Consider the following 19,655-nt stretch of genomic DNA (forward strand, 5'->3'; position numbering starts at 1 on the left):
TTAGTTTTCCAAAGGAGTCTATGACCCCATCAGGATTAATATTGTAATTCTGAACTACTCGTACTTTCCCATGCTTTTCTGTGCATATAACATTTTCTCCACTGAGATTTCTTTCATAAAACTTGCTGTAGTACATGTCTGCCATGAACTAGAGCATGCATTGGGTGCTGCCATGTGCTGGCTGCTTGGAGTTCCACAGAGAATAAGCCAATGCACCTTTTCTTGGCCACTTTGCCAGCTCAGAACCCATCTTTTCCAGAAGTAAGAGCCGTGTTATGCACTTCCTTTTGATCTTATAATGGCTAGTAATTACCTCTGTCATTTTATAGTAAAAATATCTGCTCATATATCTTCTCACTCACTACTGACAATATGTGGGCTCAAGGTAAGTTACACTCTCTGCGTTTAATGCAACTCCTGTTGTAGAATCCTAAGGGCTCAATAAATATTTATTGACCTGAACAGGGAAGAAGTTCAAGATTGATTTTTCCCCTATGAAATGGAAACCACTGATCCATTCCCTACTGAATTCATGAGACAATTTGCAAAAGTCACAACAGGATAAAAACTACTAGAAGACTCTATTCAGAATCAAGAGGAAATTCATAGCTAATTTGTCTTAATACAAATCCCTGAGACCTGAATCAACAGCAAAAATGTTAAGGGTGATGGCACTGCTGACAAATGTGAACAGCTGCAGGATAAGCTCTCTCCTTGGGACCTGGTATTCAGAAAGGGCTTATTTCATGATGCACAGATAAGAATATGGTCTGGGGCTCCTGGAAACGTCCCCTCGCACTGTGAAGCAAGACCTCTGAGGCATGTCTTCTGCTTCCTCTTACCTCTCTCCTGCTTCAGAAGCCTCATCTTCCATAGCAGGTAACTGTACTCTTTACAGGTGCACTGCACTGATGCTTAGAACATCCATCAAGGTGATTTTCATTTTGGCATTTCTTTACACTCTGTTTCACTCCAGTGAAAATTATGCATTGCCTCAGGGAAGAAGAAACTAGTCATGGCTTGGGATGCAGAGAGACTCAGAGCTCAGATTTTGACTTTCAAAATGGGTTTGTGAAATAATTCACAATTGCCAATGGTTTTTTGAAAGGAGAGAGAGCTAGAAAGATCCAGACAGACAGACAGAAAGAGAAAGACAGAGACACAGAGAACATGTTGAAATTCAAAAGGCAAACTCTAAGAGGAATGGGACATCATGTGTGTACATTTAAGAAAATGAGCGGCTTAACAAAATTATTAAGCAAATCTAATCAATCCTTTAAAATTCATTCTTAGTTTTCAGAAATACAAAGGCTTAACATAGAAAATGAGCATTCTGCAATACAGCCGTCTAACCCCTCAGATGTAACAAACAAGTGAGATTGTTCTAGAATAAATTGGATGTAAAAACATGACTAAACATAATGTATGACCTGTGATAGAATCCTAGTTCTCAAGAATCATTTTAAAAATTCCTATTAGGAAAATTTGAATACAAACTTAAATTAGATGACATTAACAAATCACTATTTTCTTCAGTGTGAAAGTTGTATCATTATTTAGACAAACATTCTTATTCCCAGGAGATACATACTGAATACTGAAGTAGTTAGGTGTAAAAAATCTAGTGTAATCTGAAGTGCTTCGTATAGATTTTCTTCTAAAGTAACTACAACAAAATGCTAGCAATTGTTTAAGAGTAAACAAAAACAAGAATCCTGGTTCTATTGTTTCCATTTTTCCATATGCTTGAAGAGTTCTGTGAAAAAAGAAAGAAAGAAACAATTTAAAAACAGCTTTAAAGACTATAGGTGAAGATCTAGACTAACCCCAAGAGTAAGTACTGGACCGGTCATAGTGAGAGGTCAGTGGTATGAGAAAAGCCAGCAGAGCCTCCAGGCCTTGAGTGGCGCGTGATGATGAGAGTCAGCACCAGGGGCCAGGGATGTAGCTCAGTGGCATAAGTGCCTGCATGGCTAGCGCAAGATCATGAGTTTGATCCCCAATACCGCAAAAGAAGAAAGATATTCTACCTGGGCCAGGTGAACCAGTCAGTGGGCATCACCCAAAGACCACAGGGAACTCCACCAATTCCCAGAATCAGCCAACATGTGATGCCTGTGTTGATAGATCACTTTTCTCATACTATTGTCCTCGAATGAGGGCATCTAACTGCAGCCATCATAACCCAAGAGGACTAATGCCCATCCATAGTTCAAGATGGTCTTACCCTAAGGAACCTGCTCTATTTGGAAAATCTAGTTTTCATTGGCTCAAGATACTCATCAGTCCCATCAAAGGAAGGATGGGGCAGAGGATGGTGGTGTAGGCCTGTAATTTAAGCACTTGGGAGGCTCTCAAGCAAGAGGATCCCTGTGAGTTCAAGGCCAGCCCAGGCCACATAGCAAGACTGTTTCAAAAACAGCAAGGAAGGTGGGGACCTGCCTAGCATTCCTATCTTCCAGTTCCTGGGCTACATGGAAACCATTAAATGTTTCTCCTAGAGTCAGGACTTATTAAAATCCACCTAAGTGATGTATAGAAATTTTCAAACACCTTCCCAAAGGAAACTGGCGTATAGATAGCTCAAGAAAACATGTCACCTCTCACCAGACACCCTTCAGTTCCCACAAATCTACAATGAGAGTAAATGAACCGGGAGAGGAAGTAGAAACCAGAGACGGCAAGGCCACTCCGAAGAGGAAACTTATCAGACTAGACTCCACACTGAAAACTTACATTCCATAGGTTTCCAGGCTCCTTTGCCTCCTGTTTTCTCAAATATCTTTTTGTTCTCTGAATATCTGACTAAATCCAGAAAGCAAACTGTTACAAATGATTCCATCTGTCCTCAGAGTCCCTCATGAGTATTATAATGTAGCCAAAAGAGGTATATAATTCTTACAGCATGGGCGTTTGTAGCTCTGCTTGGAAAAAAGGTTTTTTTTTTTTTTAATTAAATGAGATTAATGAGTTGGAAATAGAATATACCATGTAATTATGTTGGTAACAACTCAAAGGTATGTAAGCCAAAGGTTGGTAGCCACCAATAAATGCAGTAAGGCTGTATGCATATGAACATTGGGAGCTCACTAACCTGGTGCCCCAGCCAGCCAGTCAGTCCAGAATTATACTCTCTCATGAAGTTCTCCCTGGAATCCCCACAAGTCCCTGAGTGGGACGTACATGTAAAGGTGAATCAGCATGCCCTTCCCGGGCTGTTGGCCTGTATCTCTGCGTACTAGAGCTGCTGACACAAGCATGCCGGGCCTGGGAGTCAGGGTTCCTGCCTGCTTTGTACTGTTGTGGAACCTTCAGAATAAACCTCTGCCACCATGCTATATCTGCTGAGCTGGACAGAAACTCTCTTTCTAACACAACTACCAAGCCCCTGAGGCTCACTATTGCCAAGCTCCAGTCCCTCCCAAGGGGAAGAGGAGAATGGTGTCCTGCAGCCTTTGCAGGTTTGCTTTGGACTCCAAAGCATTACAGAGTCTGCTTAAGCGTGTCATCTAGTTATGGCACCTGGGCCCTCCTCCAAGGGTGCTCAGGGACCTTGGCACTGCACCTTTCTGGTGACTCAGCCTACTGCTGTCTCTGGCTCACCATGCCAGCTAATTGGACCTTCAGTGATTTCTCCTTCAAGAAGCCGAATTGTTTTCCTGAATCACGGTGACAATCAGAACCTCAAGGAGTACCAATGAGACAGCACATGCCTGCCCCCATTTCCAGGCGTAAGTTAAGCATTCTTCACATTTCATTGGTTCCCAGGGAAGTCATCAGTCAGAATACGCAGGTGGGAAGAAGAGTGTTAAACCCAGATCCCTGTACAAGTTCATGTCTCACTCAGCCCCTGCCCAGATGACATCTAAGCTAGGAATACACAGTGTATTTTATTTCTTATTCAAGAAAGGAACTTCAAACCTGTAAACAGTACCTGCTTTTAAAAAACAACTGTATAAAAAACTCAGGTCCCCACTTACAACAGTTTCTGAGATAAAAACTTTTTCTATTTACTACTTGAAGTTCTAAGAACTTTGCCACTCAACTCTAAGCAGACATAGATGATCCTCGAAGACGCTGTAGTAAGTGAAATATGCCACTCACAAAGGACAAATACTGTCCCATTCCAAATAGATGAGGTACCCCAAATGGTCAAACTGAGGTTGCCAGGGGCAGGGGAAGAGGGAGATAGAGAGGTGTTACTTAATAGGTATACAGTTTCAGTTTGCAAAATAAAAAAGCTTTGGAGATGGGTGGTGGTGATGGTTGCACAACAGTATGAATGGATTTAAGGCCACCTCATACCTAAAAGTGCCTGACATGGGACACTTTGTGGTTGTGGATATTTTACTACCATAATAAATAATATACTTATGACCTCTGGGGGGTGCAAAGGAGATGGAACAGCAGCAGCAGAAGAGAGGCACACAGAGGTGAGGGGTTAATCCAAACTCCAAAGCCAGATGGAGGTTTGTTTGGAATCCCACAAAGCACCGTCCACAGACAAGGCTAAGTGGAACATGAAAAAGGCTAATGAAAAAGAGAAACAGATTTTGTTTTTCTGGTGTGGTGTGTAGTAATCATTATTCCTCATAGGAACTCAGCATGTTACTTTTGGAAACACTTCCCTGAGTGACTAACTTGCTGTCACAGCAAGTCTGGAAGGTGACAGTCAAGGTCAGGCTCCAGGACCACAGAGAAAGCGGTCCCCACAGCCTCTGTATCCACAAGCGAGAAGCCTCCAGAAAGAAACTGCCTAACTTACAGGCATGAATTAGAAAGAGCAGAGACTCCACCTATTCCTCTCACTCCCAGAGCCCTTTCCACAGCCCAGGATGACTTAAATCAGAATGAAACTGAAAAAGTCAAAAATAATTCCCTACCACATCACAGAATGAAAGGATCTCTATTGTACGTGAACCCTCCAAAGACAAAAGTATATAATTTGGGGATATATTTTAAACTTTAAAGAATCCTCCCACCTCTGCCTCTGACTAAAAAAGTGAATAAAAACAGAATGTAGGGTGAGAAGTCATCTGACTCACCCATGAGGTGGTGGAGAAGAATCCGTAAGCAAAACACCCAGCACTTACTTCAAATACTTGTCTCACTCGGCCAGCTTGGCAGCCAGCCCTCGGTGTGCTTCGGGGCACTCCTTTGGAGACGTGGCCAGAGGCCTATTTTAGGCCTGAAGAAGCCCAAGTCATGTGGCTGGTAAGCTAGAATTTAAAAGGGCACACAAAAAGGCCGCATAAGCCATCAGGCTACGATGGTAGACTGGGGGTTAAGCGTGTTCTAGGCCTCTCTGACATGGTCCCTGTGTCCTGAGATGTTCCAGGAACAGTCAGCAATGCTGCCTACAAGAGAAAGCACGTGGCCCCAGAGGTGAATCGGGGACACCGAATATCCTCCGAGATGCCAAGGATGTACTGGGGCAGCCAAGCTTGTATTGACAGACAGGTCTGTGTGTACTGGAAAAACCCACGCCATGGCCAAGATTCCTTGCCCACAAGGGAAGTGAGCTAGTGATTAAGGCGTTTCACCTTCTGCCTGCATGCGTCATAAAATCAACTTGTCAAGCCTGGCTCAGAGAATATATTTGCTCACCCAAATGTGGTTCTGTGGGGCCACGAGGCCTTTCAGAGCAGATGAGTTCCCAGGCTTTCTCTGCGCCAGGAACAGGGCCAGTGGCCTGAGCCTGACAGCTGATGTGGGCTGTGGTCAAATCCGCTGACAAGCAGCCCAAAGCTGCCTGTGGCATCTGCTCCACATCTGGCATGTGTGATTCACCAACCACTCTCTCCCAAGCCCTACATTCTCATGCAGGCCTACACATGCATGGCCCACAGTGTCAAGGCCCCAGTGCCCAGACTTGTCCCTCCACCCAAGCAGCCTGTGAGGTTTGTCCTTATCTGCAACACAGCTGTCCCCTCCCCTGTAGACTCAATCTCATCCACCAGCTGTAGGTTCAGGAGAAACCCTGTCTAGACCTTCTCAGATCCAGCCTGAGCTATTGTCAGAGGCTTCCAGGCTGGGTTGGATTCAAGGTGTTCTGGACACCAAGGCTTGCTCTGGCCCTTTAAATTATCAGGCCCCCCACTTCACCATGCCCAGTTGCCCTACCAGGGTGAGCCACAGCATGGTCTAGCCACAAGCATATGTTCTAACCAGTCCTGTTTACGCCGGACCTACTATTTTTGCTCTCACCTCCCTGGTTCTCAGATTCCTGGCTCTGCAACCCAGCTGCCACAGCCACTTCTGGCTCCTTTACTTAGTGAACCTTAGACTTCCCTTTTTAGACCACAACCTCTCACATGTTTCTGACTCAATTTGTTTCTGCAGTGCCAACTCTCCTGCTGGTCTCAGGTGAGCCTTGCACAGTTCAGCCCTGGGTGCCCACTTGGCTGGGAACACTCCCACAAGAGGCAATAAAGGAAGGACTTGTTCCTGTGGTCGCTGCCTGGCTTCTTGCCGTCTTGCCCTTCAGTTCCAGCACTTGGGCTTTCCTGGTTGCACCTCTGGCTGCCGGCTCCTTATGGGCCCTGCTCCCTGGAAGTCTCTCTTTCACTTGGGGCAGCTTGATCCTAGGCTTAGCTTCAGATTTCAAGCTGGCTTTGCCCAGGTTACCCCAAACCCATTCCCTGCACTGTCTCATGGAGATCAGAGCCAGTGGTGGGGGTGGGGGGCTCTGAGAGCAATGGAAATGAAAGAGGAAAGGGCAGAGCCCAGGGGGCAAAGCTAGGGGACAGTGACACATCTCTGTGGACTTTCCTATCTGAAGACATAGTGACTATTTATGAGGAGAAGCCTAATGTAGCAGCAGAAGTCAAAACACTTGACTACTCTGAATTGGGAGAGTAGGGGATGTGATCCAGGTGACATCTCAAGCCGCCTCCCAGTTCCTGACCCCTGGAAGCTCGGAGTAGCCAAAGAACAGAAGGAACCCTTAGAATCCCATGGCTCAGACCCTTTTTCTTGTCTGCCTATCAGATTCCTTGTGCAACTTCAGCCACATGTGTGTCATGGATGCACAACCTCTGCTCCTCCACCAGTAAACAAATAGTCCAGAACCAAGGGTGGCCACTGCCAGGGTCCCCATTCTCTCCAGTCCAGAAGATGAACCTACAAAGGGCCTGCTCCCTCCCTCTGCCTCTCCACCTCTCATCACCTTCTTCCTCAGGCTCTAGGGACTTAAAAGTCATTTCCCCTAAAAGCTAAGCAGGCCCCTTGGATTTCTGTTCCACAAGCTTCGAGGATAGCTAGCTCCGTGCTTGATGGGACTCTTCTGTGGTGGAATGGAGGCAGTAAAATCCTCGCCTCCTGTATTGTAGTACATGCATTAATTCATGTAAGAATAATGCCTAGTGCGTGCTGTATGACCATGCTCTTATTATTTACTCTGTAAGAGACTTTATTCTAAATATCCTATATCCAATAATTCATTTTTCCTAAGCAAAGTGAAAAAGACAGAGTGGTCATTTCATAATTCTATTTTAAAGTATTTGAGGTCATAAATAAGGACAAGAGGACAGCTCCCTCATTCTAATTTAAATCATCATTTATATTTATAGTATAGCCCAATCAACAAAAGTTGAAATGCTTGATCAAAATCCATCATAATTTCTGCTACTCCAAAGAATCCTGGCCTTAAGTTTTACGCATAATTTTCATACCTGGTCAAACAGTAAACTAAATTGAAATAGGTTAGCAAATTTCCCCATCACTAAGCTAGCATGTAAAAATGATAAAAATGGACACTGAGGGGACAGAAAATCCTGATGGTACCTGTCATAATGACGCACACCTGTGTCACAGTATACCACAATACAGTCACAGCTCTCTGTGTCTTTTGACTTACCGTTAAATCATGAATGGTTTCCATGTGGTTGTACAATGCAGTCTTTGAAACCATTCTTTCAGTGACCACAGAATAACCCATTTAGATGAATTACCATAATTGAACTGACCTCATTACAGGATAGTGGTAGCTTTTTACTGTCATAAAGGATTCTATAGTAAACATTTTAGCACAACTGACTTTTTCTTTCTTCTACATTATTTCTTAAGCGAATTTTCAGAAGTTCAGTTACTAGGTCAAAGAGGCGACCTAAGGCTTTTAGAGCTATCATTGCTTATGTCATTTCCTGCATTCCTCAGATGCATTTTGTAGAGGTTCTATTTGAGGGACTAAACACACCTGGGAAAAGCAGGAAGCAGGAAGGAGCTAACATTTGCTACTTTATCAGGCATCGTACAGACTTCAAGTTGAAACTTCAACATGCTCCTGATTAAACTTGCCCAGATTTGCATCATTGTTCTTATTCTGGCCCTTGATGAAGATATTTACCAAGAAATACTCTAGAAGCTTTATTCATTCAATATTTTTTATGCTCTGAAAAGCTTATTATCATCTCCATTTTATAAAGGCAGATGCAGGTGCTCTAAGAAACCAAGGTCCCATAGATTATGGATGGAAGAATCCCAACTGAACACCCCATCTAGGTTCAAGCATGTGTTTTTTCTGCTCTGCTACATAGGCCCCATTTCTCATTCCTGCAGGTTTAAAACGGTGTTTTCACCCTTTGCTCTGGACAAATGAAGAGGATGCTGCAGATATGGGGTAGAGGGGAGTTCAATGAGCAGGGCTTCTCTGGAAAGGACTGATCACTCAGCCTACCAGGTGTTTCTCCCTTCTTTCTTGCTAGAGACTGTAATGTTGAAAGTTATTTTGTTTTGTACACATGCACTCTCTAAGAAGAGGCTCACTGTAAATAGAGAACTGGCCACCTATCAAAGATACTGACCAAGGACTCATCCATTGTCCTTTGAAGCTAAGAATCTTTTAGAACAGTTGTTATTGAACCTGAGCACATTGAATGGTGCTATCCTTATGTTAAAGCAGTTCTCCCATGGAATTATATTTAATTTAGTTTACAGTTTTACCAACAGTGAGATGGTGAATATCTCACCCTCTCAATTATCTAGTTCAGCCTATATTAAATATAACCCTTTGCCTGCTACAAGGGACCTGTGTTATTTTCTCTGCATATTTTGAAATTCTATCTCTCAAACACTGTGAATTCATAAAATTCCAGATGATGTTGCCCAGTGATGACTCTGGGCTATTGACATTGAGATCTCCTAGGACTACACAGACAGAATGAGACTCCAGCTTAAGAAGTTATGGAAAGAAGGAGCTGGCATCTACTCAAACCAAGGAAACTGGGTTTGGTGAAATAAATCTGGAGCCACTGCTGGATGCAGTAGGAGATCATCTTGATGGCTCCATGCACTAAGTTCTGCAGTGCGTAGAACAAAGCTAAGTGGTTATTTGTCAGGCATCTTTTAGATGAAACTGATAGAAATCTGACTGGCTAGAGGAGAGGAGAAATTACTGGTCCCTGCTGAAAATCCTAGAGATAGCTTTCAAGTTTCACAGGATCCAAATGCATCCATGATATCATCAGGAAACTGCCCGTCTCTTTGATTTGTTTCCTCTCAGCAAAGAGGTAATAAGATGGTGACCAGTAGCTCCAGGCTTATTTTCCACAGAAATTTCAGTGAAGAATTTCCTAATTATTCCATCAAAAGACCTAGGACTTTGTTTTGTGTACACACACTCTCTAGGAAAAGGTTCCTAAACCAGGCATGGTGGGGCATGCCTGTAATCCCAGCACTCAGGAGGCAGAGGCAGGAGGATCATTGTGAGTTCAAGACCAGGCTGGGCCACAAAGTGAGCTCAAGACCAGCCTGAACTGCATAGTGAGACCTTGTCTCAAATAGAGAAGAATGAGAGAAAGAAAGAAAGAGAGACACAGAGAGAGAGAGAGATTCATTCTTCTTTGAAGCAGAGTATCTTTTAGAACAGAACAACCTCTCAATTATCCTGAATAGGTTTATGTGGAGAACACCTTAACTTGATCTCCAGATTCATCCCACTCTTCTCTCTGTAGCTGGAAGAGTGATCTGAGTGGACACATACATGGGTTCTTTCCCAAGCTTTCTATTTTTGCTGAGGGAGGTGGATACTATTGTCACTGGGAAGAACAATGGCAGCCTGAAGAAAGGGAGAAGAATGAAGTCAAGAAGTTCTCCCCCCACCATCCTTTTGGCTACAGATACATCCCCCCTACCGCTCCAGGAATGGCTTTCAAATCTTTCCTCTACAACCTAGGGAGGAACCAAAGCCTCTACCGTGAGTGGTTCACAAAAGTCTACCATTGCAGTTTTCCAACACGTCTGTGGAAGGGTTATTTGATAATCCAGTGTGGACATATTATCTGTTTTCAGGATCTTGACTGATATACCTAACATATCCATTCCTAAGTCAAATCCATGTTTTTCACTGGGCAGGTCTGAGTTCCATGCCTGCCCCCACAACAAAGGGCTGAAATCTGCTCCATCTAAACCGCAAGTACTGAGGGTGGAAGAGGGATAGCACCCCCAAAGGAACAGACAAAAGCAACCTATAATTACCACATTTAGCAAAATAGTTAAGAAGGAATTCTTATCAGTGTAGGCTACACATACATTCTTCAGAAGCAGTCCCCACATAAAATAAGGGTAGTTTCATTTTGTAAATAGAAAGAGGAGGAGGGGTTAAAGGGACAATAAGGGAATGAGGAAAAGAAAAGAATCAAATTATATCGTGTACCAGTACAAACTCTTTAAGATGAATGTGATCATTATGTATATCTAAAATGTACCAATAAAGTCTCACAAAAACAAATAAGGGTAGTTTCAGAGAGTAAACACAGGCTGAAACAGCATCCAGGGTGCCTTTCATCCACGTACACCGAAATCAATGCCTTCTAAAGACTCAGCTGCTCCTTTTCTGACTTCCAAGCCTGTTGACAATTCTCTTCTGAAACAAATTGAAATTTCTATCATCAATTCACTTTGAAATGTCATAAAGCAGCTTAAGCCCTGGCTAGCTGAGCAATAAAGCAAGCCCTCTTGGCAGCTCAAATGAGCTGCCCGGGACAGGAGGCAAGGAATTAAGCATCACCAAGAATGGACAATCTGGAAGCTGCCTCGTGCCAGGAATGACAAGGCTAAAATCATAGCCACTTTGAACGATATGACATCAGTTGAAGGATAAGCATAAAAGGGAACAATGGCAATCTCATCACAGCTATAGAGCACTGAGCCATAAAACCCTATCTCTTAGCAGGGATTTCTTCTCATATATGATTACCCTTAGTTAGTGACTAGTTCAACTAGGGACAAACCACCTTGCAGAAAAGCCACAGACCACTACCCTACCTCAATTTGTTTGCTCTCTTTTTTTACTGTTAAGTAGAAGGCAAGTAGTACAAATCATAGTTACCTTCTCTTCCAACTCTATATTTTTGTTCTGTTTTGTTTTTTATTGATTAAATTTATTGGTACATTGTAGGTATACATAATGACACATTCATCATAGGGAATTTGTACTTGTACCTGATATAACTTGATTCCTTTTTTCCCATTTCCCTGCTCTCCCTTCAAATCTTCTTTTCCTCCTTATTTACAAAAGCTTTGTTTCTATTTTCTCCTTCTTTTCTCATTTTTTCTTTTCCCTTCCTTCCTTTCCCTCTCCTCCCCCCTAGTTCTCCTTCCTATTTGAACTTTTTCTTCCTATTTCACAATATCAATTATACATTTTGGATGACATTTACACTTTCAGTTCTCACGTCATAGGAAAAATGCAGTATTTACATACATGTGCCTGAATTGCTTCACTTAATAGTATGGTCTCACAGTGTGTATTTTTAACTATAAATGTCTCAAGCCTATCCTTCTTTATGGCAGAGCACTCCTTCATTGTACTAAAAAAAAAAAAAAAAAAAAAAAAAAAGCACATCTTTGAGCCCAGCATGGTAATCCCAGCACTCAGGAGGTGGAGGCAGGAACATTGTTGTGAGTTTGAGGCCAGGCAAGGCTACAAAGTAACCTCAAGGCCAGCCTGAACTGCATAGCAAGAGCCTGTCTCAAAAAGGCAAAAAAAACAAAACAAAACAAAACAAAAACAAACTTTCCTTATCAGCTCATCCGTTGATGAACATCTGAGCTGTTTCCAAGATTTAGCTATGACAAACTATGCTGATACACATATAGATGTGCATGGATTACAATGGTATGATGCTTTTAATTCTTTCAGGAAGATACCAAGAAGAGAGATAGCTGAGTCGAATGGAACCTCTATTCTAGTTTTCTGAGGATACTCCACACTGACTTCCACACTGGTTTTACCAGTTTACACTCCCACTAACACTGGAAAAGGGTTCCTTTTTCCTCACAACCCCACCAACATTCTTTATTGTTTGATTTCTTTATAATAGCCCTTCTTTCTGGGGTGAGATGGAATCAGCATTAACCAGTGATGTTGAACATTTTTTCATATATTTATTCGCTGTATGTGCTTCTTCATCTGAGAAATGTATATTCATCTCAGATGCTCATTTTTGGGTCAGGTCTTTAAATTTAGGAGGGTCTATTTTTTTGAGGTTGTTTGTTTGTCTGTTTTGTTTTTGTAGCACTGGGGATCAAATCCACAGCCTTGTGCATGCAAGGCAGGAACTGTACCATAGAGCCATATCCTCAGCCTTTGAGGTCTTTATATATTCTAAATATCAATCCTTTGTCTGAGGAACAACTGACAAAAAGTTCTTCCCACACTGTGGGTTGTCTCTTCATTCTGTTGTTGGTTTCTCTTTCTGTGCAAAAGCTTTTCAATAAGACGAAGTCTTACTTGTTGATTCTTTGTGATAGCTCCTGTGCAGTCAGGGTTTTGTTCATAAAGTCTTCAAGAGTTCTACCCATTCTATCTTCCAGCAGATTTAGTGTTTCTATTTCAATATTTACATCTTTGACCCATTTTTATTAGTGCATGGTGAAAGATATGTGTCTAGTTTTAATCTGTGGCATGTGGAAATTCAGTTTTTCCAGCACTGTCTATTAAAGAGGCTTTATTCCAGTGGATGTGTTGGCACCTTTGTCAAAAATAAAATGACTTAGTATGTCTGGAGTTGTTTATGCATCTCCTAATCTACTTTATTTACCTCCTACTCTGATTTTTTCTCCAGTACCATGCTGTTTTTATGGCAGTAGCTTTGTAGCATAATTTCAAGTCAGGGATTATATTCCTTCCTGCCTTGCCTTGGTTGCCCAGAATTGCTTTGCTAGTCTTTTGGTTTCAACTCCATATTTTGATGGTTCCTCAACTGTGCTTTTTGAATGAATGGGTTGCTGTTAACATATTTGGCTTTCCTCATCAGATTTCTCAGTGAAGGCTCAGAGGCTGCTCTATTTAAAGGACAGGCCTCTTCAACCAGGTGTTTGTTGCTCCTAGTCCCACTAATAACTTCTTTAAAATACAATTCTACTGAAGTTCTCTTTATTGATAAAGACAGTTGGATATTATTTGTTCGGGAGACAGCAGTGTCTGAAAGACCCCCTCTCTCTGGATCCTAGGAAATGAAAAGTACCTGGCCAGAGGGAAAAGAAATTTTCAGAGTTCTTGCCAGTAGAATTCTATAGTCACATATAAGTTCTGTGGGCTATTGAAAAGATTGTGAGTATTAGAAGTAAACGGAAAGATCAGTTTCAAGCCCAATATGTGACTGAGAGCAAGTTATATATTATAAATTCGTATATTATTAATATTATAGTACAGTTTCTAAGACACTAATGACAAGCATTAAAAATAAAAAACTAAGTTTTCTGAGCCCAACTAACTCTGATTGGCATGTCCGAGGACATTTCTGCTTTTTAGGACCTATTTGAAGGAGCAGCACTTGTCAACAAAGGCAGCATAACATAGCAGGAAAATGTTTTCATCTCACTAGCCATCTCTGCCTGACTTATAGGAGCTCCCTGGGACACTGCCTTCAAAAGGATTCTGAAGTCATATGTTCACTCAAGGGAAAGAAAGCCCCGACCAGTGGATCTGAGAATAGAGTCTAGCACCAAGCATGTCATCCCTGGTGTTGACTGAGAGCATTGAACTTGAAAGTCAGTTCTTGGAGGAAGGAACATGTGCTCACCCTAGGCTTAAAAACAGCTCCACAATTGCAGTAGTTTATCACCTCAAACAAGTATTTCTTGACTTCTGGGAAGATGGCAGAACAGTAAGCAGCAGAGTAAACAACCTCTCTGAGAGAAATAGTCCAGATGCTGGAATATAGGATCGTGGAGAAGACAAGAAGGAAAGAAGTGGGTCCCTACAACCCCGGAAGAACCTAAAGTAGGAATTGAAGCCCACAGAGAGAGTAAAAAAGAAAAACTTAAACAAAGAAGAAGCTGGTAGCTGGTGGTACCTTCACCCAGAGCTGGATCCACCATACAAGAAGAGCTGTTGAAACCTGGGGACACACAGTCACAGTGACAGTGGTGACTGACAAGCCCGAAGGCCTCTGCAAAGAGACACAGTGGTGGAGAGGAGCAGTGGATACGAAGGACTGCACTGACTGGTGGTGAGTGAAGAGCACTCACCCCTCCTGAGGGAGAGGGTGATTGGCTGGGAGCCATTTTGGAGCCGAGCAGGATAAGCCCAGAACCAGAACCAGCTACTTTCCTTCAGCAGCTCCTAGCTGGGAGCAGACAGGTGCACATTGCTTGGACTGTGTCCTGCCCCTGTGCACAGTCCAACAGCCATCACTGAGGTTTCCTTAAATCTATCCCCAACCAGCTCTGCCCCCTGCATGTACTCTAGTGGTGGAGGCTTCCTGCTGTTAACCAGTTAGGGAGAGAGGTGGCAGCCTGCCCACCCTACTTACCAGCCACTGTGAGCCTGGGAAAAGCAGCAAACAGCCCTGCACCAGCACACCCAGTGGTCACCATCAGATATCCCGAGCCAGCACGGGCTAGAAAAATCAGTCTCACTCAGAGAAATTGTAGCCAACATAGGAAGTGTCGGGAACCCCACTACCCACTTGTCCGGAAGAAACCAGGAATATAACAAGAGGAAGAAGCAAAAGGCCTCCAACCCAAGCAGAGCTGGTTCAGGAGATGTAAACACAGAAGAGATCATGAGTTGCACACCTGCAGTTTTTGAAGTAATGGCAACTGAAGTAAAGAAACAACTTCATGAGGCTATAAAAGAAATGAGGACAGAAATACTATCTCAGACCAAAGGAGAAATGAGAAACATAATAAAAGAATTGCTAAGCACCTCTAAAGAAGACATAAATGGAAGAATAGAGGAGCATAGGAAAATGAGGGAAACCTTGAATGAAGGATATAAAAAAGACTTAGAATACATGAAACAGATTCAAAGAGATTACCAGGAAATCAAAAACACCACTGAAAGCTGACGAATCTGTTTGAAAGAAACTAAAGATAGACTTTCAAACCTCGAAGACAGGTTTGCAATGTGTGGTCATGAAAGGAAAGACCTCTTAAAAATAACAAGGAACTCGGAAGTAGCAATTCAAAGGCTGCAAGATGATAAGAAGCATAATCGAAGAACAATAAGTGTTAATGAAAAAGCAGGGGTTAACACAAATGAAATACAAAGCCTACTTACAGAAATAATCACAGAAAATTTTCAAGCCTAGAAAAAGGAAATGATATTCAGATAAGTGAGGCATACAGAACTCAAGCCAGCCATAACCAAAATAAATCTACACCCAGACATATAATAATTAAGATCCCAGAAATTCAACACAAGAACAGAATATTAAAAGCTGCTAGAGAAAAAAAAACAGATCACCTATAAAGGAAAACTCATCAGAATCACAACAGACTTCTAGATACAAACCATCAAATCAAGAAGAGCTTGGAGTGAAGTATTTCAAGTCCTGAAAGAAAGTAACTTCCAATCAGATTGATGTACCCTGCAAAACTATCTTTCAAAATTAATGGAGAAGCAAGATTCTTCCATGACAAAGAACAACTGAAGGAATTTATGACCACCAAATCAACTCTACAAAAAATAATGGAGGACATTCTAGAGAGAGAGGAAAAAAAAAAGACCATGGTTTTAGCAACAGTGTCAGAGGAGGCTCACTGAGCGGAGCAGACAATGGAATGAAGGGGACAAGTAGACAACCAATGGCAGAAAATACTATGGCAGAAATCAGGCAGAGAATGTTGGCCATAATCACTAATATAGATGGCCTAAATACACCAATAAAAAGAAATACAGGCAGAGTGGATCAGGAGACAGGGTCTATCAATATGCTTTATACAAGAAACATGTTTAACCTGAAAGGGGATTTACAGACTAAAAGTTAAAGGTGAGAAAACAATGCTCTATGTGACAGAGAACCAGAAAAAAGTGGGGGTAGCTTGCTCATCAGGTGCAGACTGGTTAGAAAGCCATGACATTATTATACAATGGAAAATTACTCAGCTCTGAAGAAGGATAACCTTGAGGCTCTTGTAGGTAAATGGATACAACTTGAGATCATGCTCAGGGGCAAAAACACTCAGAGTCACATAGGTGAATATCGTGTTGTCTCCCCTGTATAAAAACTAAAGGAGCTTTTTATGCATAGGAGTTTTAAATGCATAATACATCCTGTGAAAGTGAAAGGGGAGGAATTATCTAAAAAGGTAAGGCAGTGGCCATTGTTAATCTATTATCATGATTTGAAACCCATATTGTTTTCAGTGTTCTGTTTAGTTTGTTCTATTCTGCTTCAGTTTGTCTAATCATATTGTATTTGATGGCATAGATAGCTATTTCAGAGATAACAAAATATATTATGGTAACCATTTTTGACTTCCTATTAGCTTGATATGAGGCTCTGTACTGCTTTCAATGTTTTGTTTTGACTGATTTTATTCTATTGTGTTTTGTTTGATGGTACCATGTCTGATGGTATAGGCAACTACTTTGAAGACAGAAAGATGCATTATGATACCCGTTGTGGTTTTACTATTATCTTCTTTTGAAGTCCTGTACTGTTCCCATGTTTTGTTTTTATTGGTTTTATTCTGTGCTGTTTTGTTTGATTTTATTATGTCTGATGATATGGGCAATTCTTTTGAAGATAACAAGAGGCATTGTGATAGCCATTATAGATCTCCTTGAATTTTGTTTTTAAGTCATATGCCATGTCCATTCTTTTGTTTTGATTGACTCTATTCTGTTTTGTTTCATTTGGTTTTATTCTCTTTAAAATAAAAAAGCATGTATTTCTTACCACACAAGGAGTCAGGCTATGAATAGGACCGAGCTCTGTTCTTCTTTCTTCTAATTTGAAGCATGAGAGTTTCTAGGGCATGTTCTGTTTATCCAGAAAACAGAAACATGGACAAACCAAATCGAATGATGTTGGAAGTTTCTGCTCAGACATAATATATGTTAAATTGCTCACATTTCATTGGTCAAAACAAGCCATATGGACAACCCCCAAGTGAGTGGAAAGGGGAAGAGAAGATCATCTCTCCTGGAAGAGAGACAAAGAGAGAGTCAAAGAACTGGAGCTCTTCAGAGAACATGTGGGCATAAAGGAAGAAGTATAAGGAGCCAAGTAAAGGACAAGTAGATCCACAAAAGAAACCCTAGAAAAACGTTGAGAGCAAGTTTATGAGAAGTGGGGTGGTGCCAGGACATGCCACATGGATAACAGATCCACTCCAGACATGCGGAAGGCTCAGAGTTCTCAGAACAAGGAAGGAATGACGGTTACAAATGTCCAGAAAATAAGGACTGTATCATAACTGTAACATTTGTGGACAGGTGTCTTCTAGGACAGTAGTTTTAACAGGAAGCCAAGCACTATTAAATCACTGAGTAAATGTTTATTGAGTACCTCCAGGGCCCTGGGTGCCATGCCAAATGCTCTAAATATGCTGGTGTACAATGGAAGAGTCCTGATTTCTGTTCTCAAAAAGCTGTGTTGAGCAGTGGGAACAGACAATAGCATTCGTTTTCTTTTTTTAGTTTTTCCATTTTGTTAGATTAAAAAACATATCAATGGCACACGCCTATAATCCCAACACCCAGGAGTCTGAGGCAGGAGGATCATTGCGAGTTCAAAACCAGCCTGGGCTGCAAAGTGAGCTCAAGGCCAGCCTGAACTGCACAGTGAGACGCTGTCTCAAAAAGACAAAACAAAAAACAAAACAAAAAAAAAATTAATAGGAACCCAGAGAAGATGGGAAAAGAAATATAGAAGAGGACTAGGAAAGATACCTAGTATTCACTTTCTAATGATCAAAATGACTGCTTGCCATCTTCGTCTCCCTCTTCAAATTTGTTGCCCCATTATCTGCCCCTGTAACCATCAGATAACCTACCCTGATAATTCATTTTTTAACAAAGACAAGTAATAGATTTCCTTTTTCATCAACAAAGTACCAGCCTGCCCACCTACTATGCTTCTCTGCTTCCTTCCGTCACAATGGGGAAAAAAATCCCTGACTCGTCTAGATCACAGCTTCTCATAGAGTCTCAGTGCTCACGCCTGCAATTATTCCTTTCCTTTCCTCTTCTCCTTCCCCACTGGGTTTTCTGTATTATAACACAAACATATTAGAGTTGGGAAATGGAGAATTTCCAAGAGAATTCCAAAGAGAATCTGAAAACTGATGAGAGTACATTTTAGTGTCACAGTGACCAGAGAGCTCTGGTGACGTTCAGTGGAAGCCAGGGATGCTAACTGTCCTCTGTATTATTTTTTTTTAAATAACCCTCACAACCTTCTCCAACTGCTTATCAAACTGTCCACATGAAGAGTCTCTACTCATCTCACAGTCGGCCTTCTACCCACTCCAATCACATCTACGCCCAACCTGCCAGTGTCTATGCTCTTCCACATTCCCAGTGACACTCACATTGCCAACCCAGCGGTCACATCATGACCTTTATCTTCTTTGTTGTCTCGCAGCATTTGAGATTGATTGTTCTGTTCTTCTTGAGGAATTTCTAAAATAAGTATCTTAAATTCACAACACCAAAGTAAAACTCTTGATTTATTCTCCTTATCCAAGCAACTGACTCTGAAAATAACAAAGCAAAACAAATCCAATGCTCTTACTTCCCTCGTCTCATGAAATACTATCCTGGTACTCAGGCCAAAAGCTAACACACACACACACACACACACACACACACACACACGCACGCACGCCAAGAATTATCCCCAAGTCCTCTCTCTTCTTCCCATATAAATTCACCAGTAAGTTCTACCCACTCTATACCTCACAAGTCTACACTTCATCTCCATTATTTCCCCTCTGGTCTAAGTTATCATCATCTCTGGTCTAGACTATAAATTAAGCCTCATTGTTCTCCTTGCCTTTCTAGGACCCACCCTTTATACAGCTCCCAAAGTGACCCTTTAACAATGCAACTCTCATACTTAAAACCCTCCACTGGATTTTTTTTTTTTTTTTTGTCTCACTGAGAATAAAATCCTCAGCCTCACCCTACGTTACAAAGTCTTACCTGGGCTGACCTTTGCCCACTTCTCTGACTCCACTTGAGACTACTATGTTAGCAGTAAAATACCAATGTATCTATATCTTTTTGTGTAGTAAATATTAAATAAAAACATATTGTTAAAGTAGATGTTGATCACTCTAGATTGTTGAGAGCCTCTGATTATAAAGATAAATAAGGATATTATATATTGATAGAGATCAATCCATCAAGAAGATATAATTATAAGTGTTACACATATCTGACAATAGAAGCTCAAAATATATGAATCAAAACTGAC

Source organism: Cavia porcellus, unplaced genomic scaffold (assembly GCF_034190915.1).
Source record: "Cavia porcellus strain 051 isolate PalLab524CR breed Dunkin Hartley unplaced genomic scaffold, mCavPor4.1 scaffold_6, whole genome shotgun sequence".
Classification (NCBI taxonomy): Eukaryota; Metazoa; Chordata; class Mammalia; order Rodentia; family Caviidae; genus Cavia; species Cavia porcellus.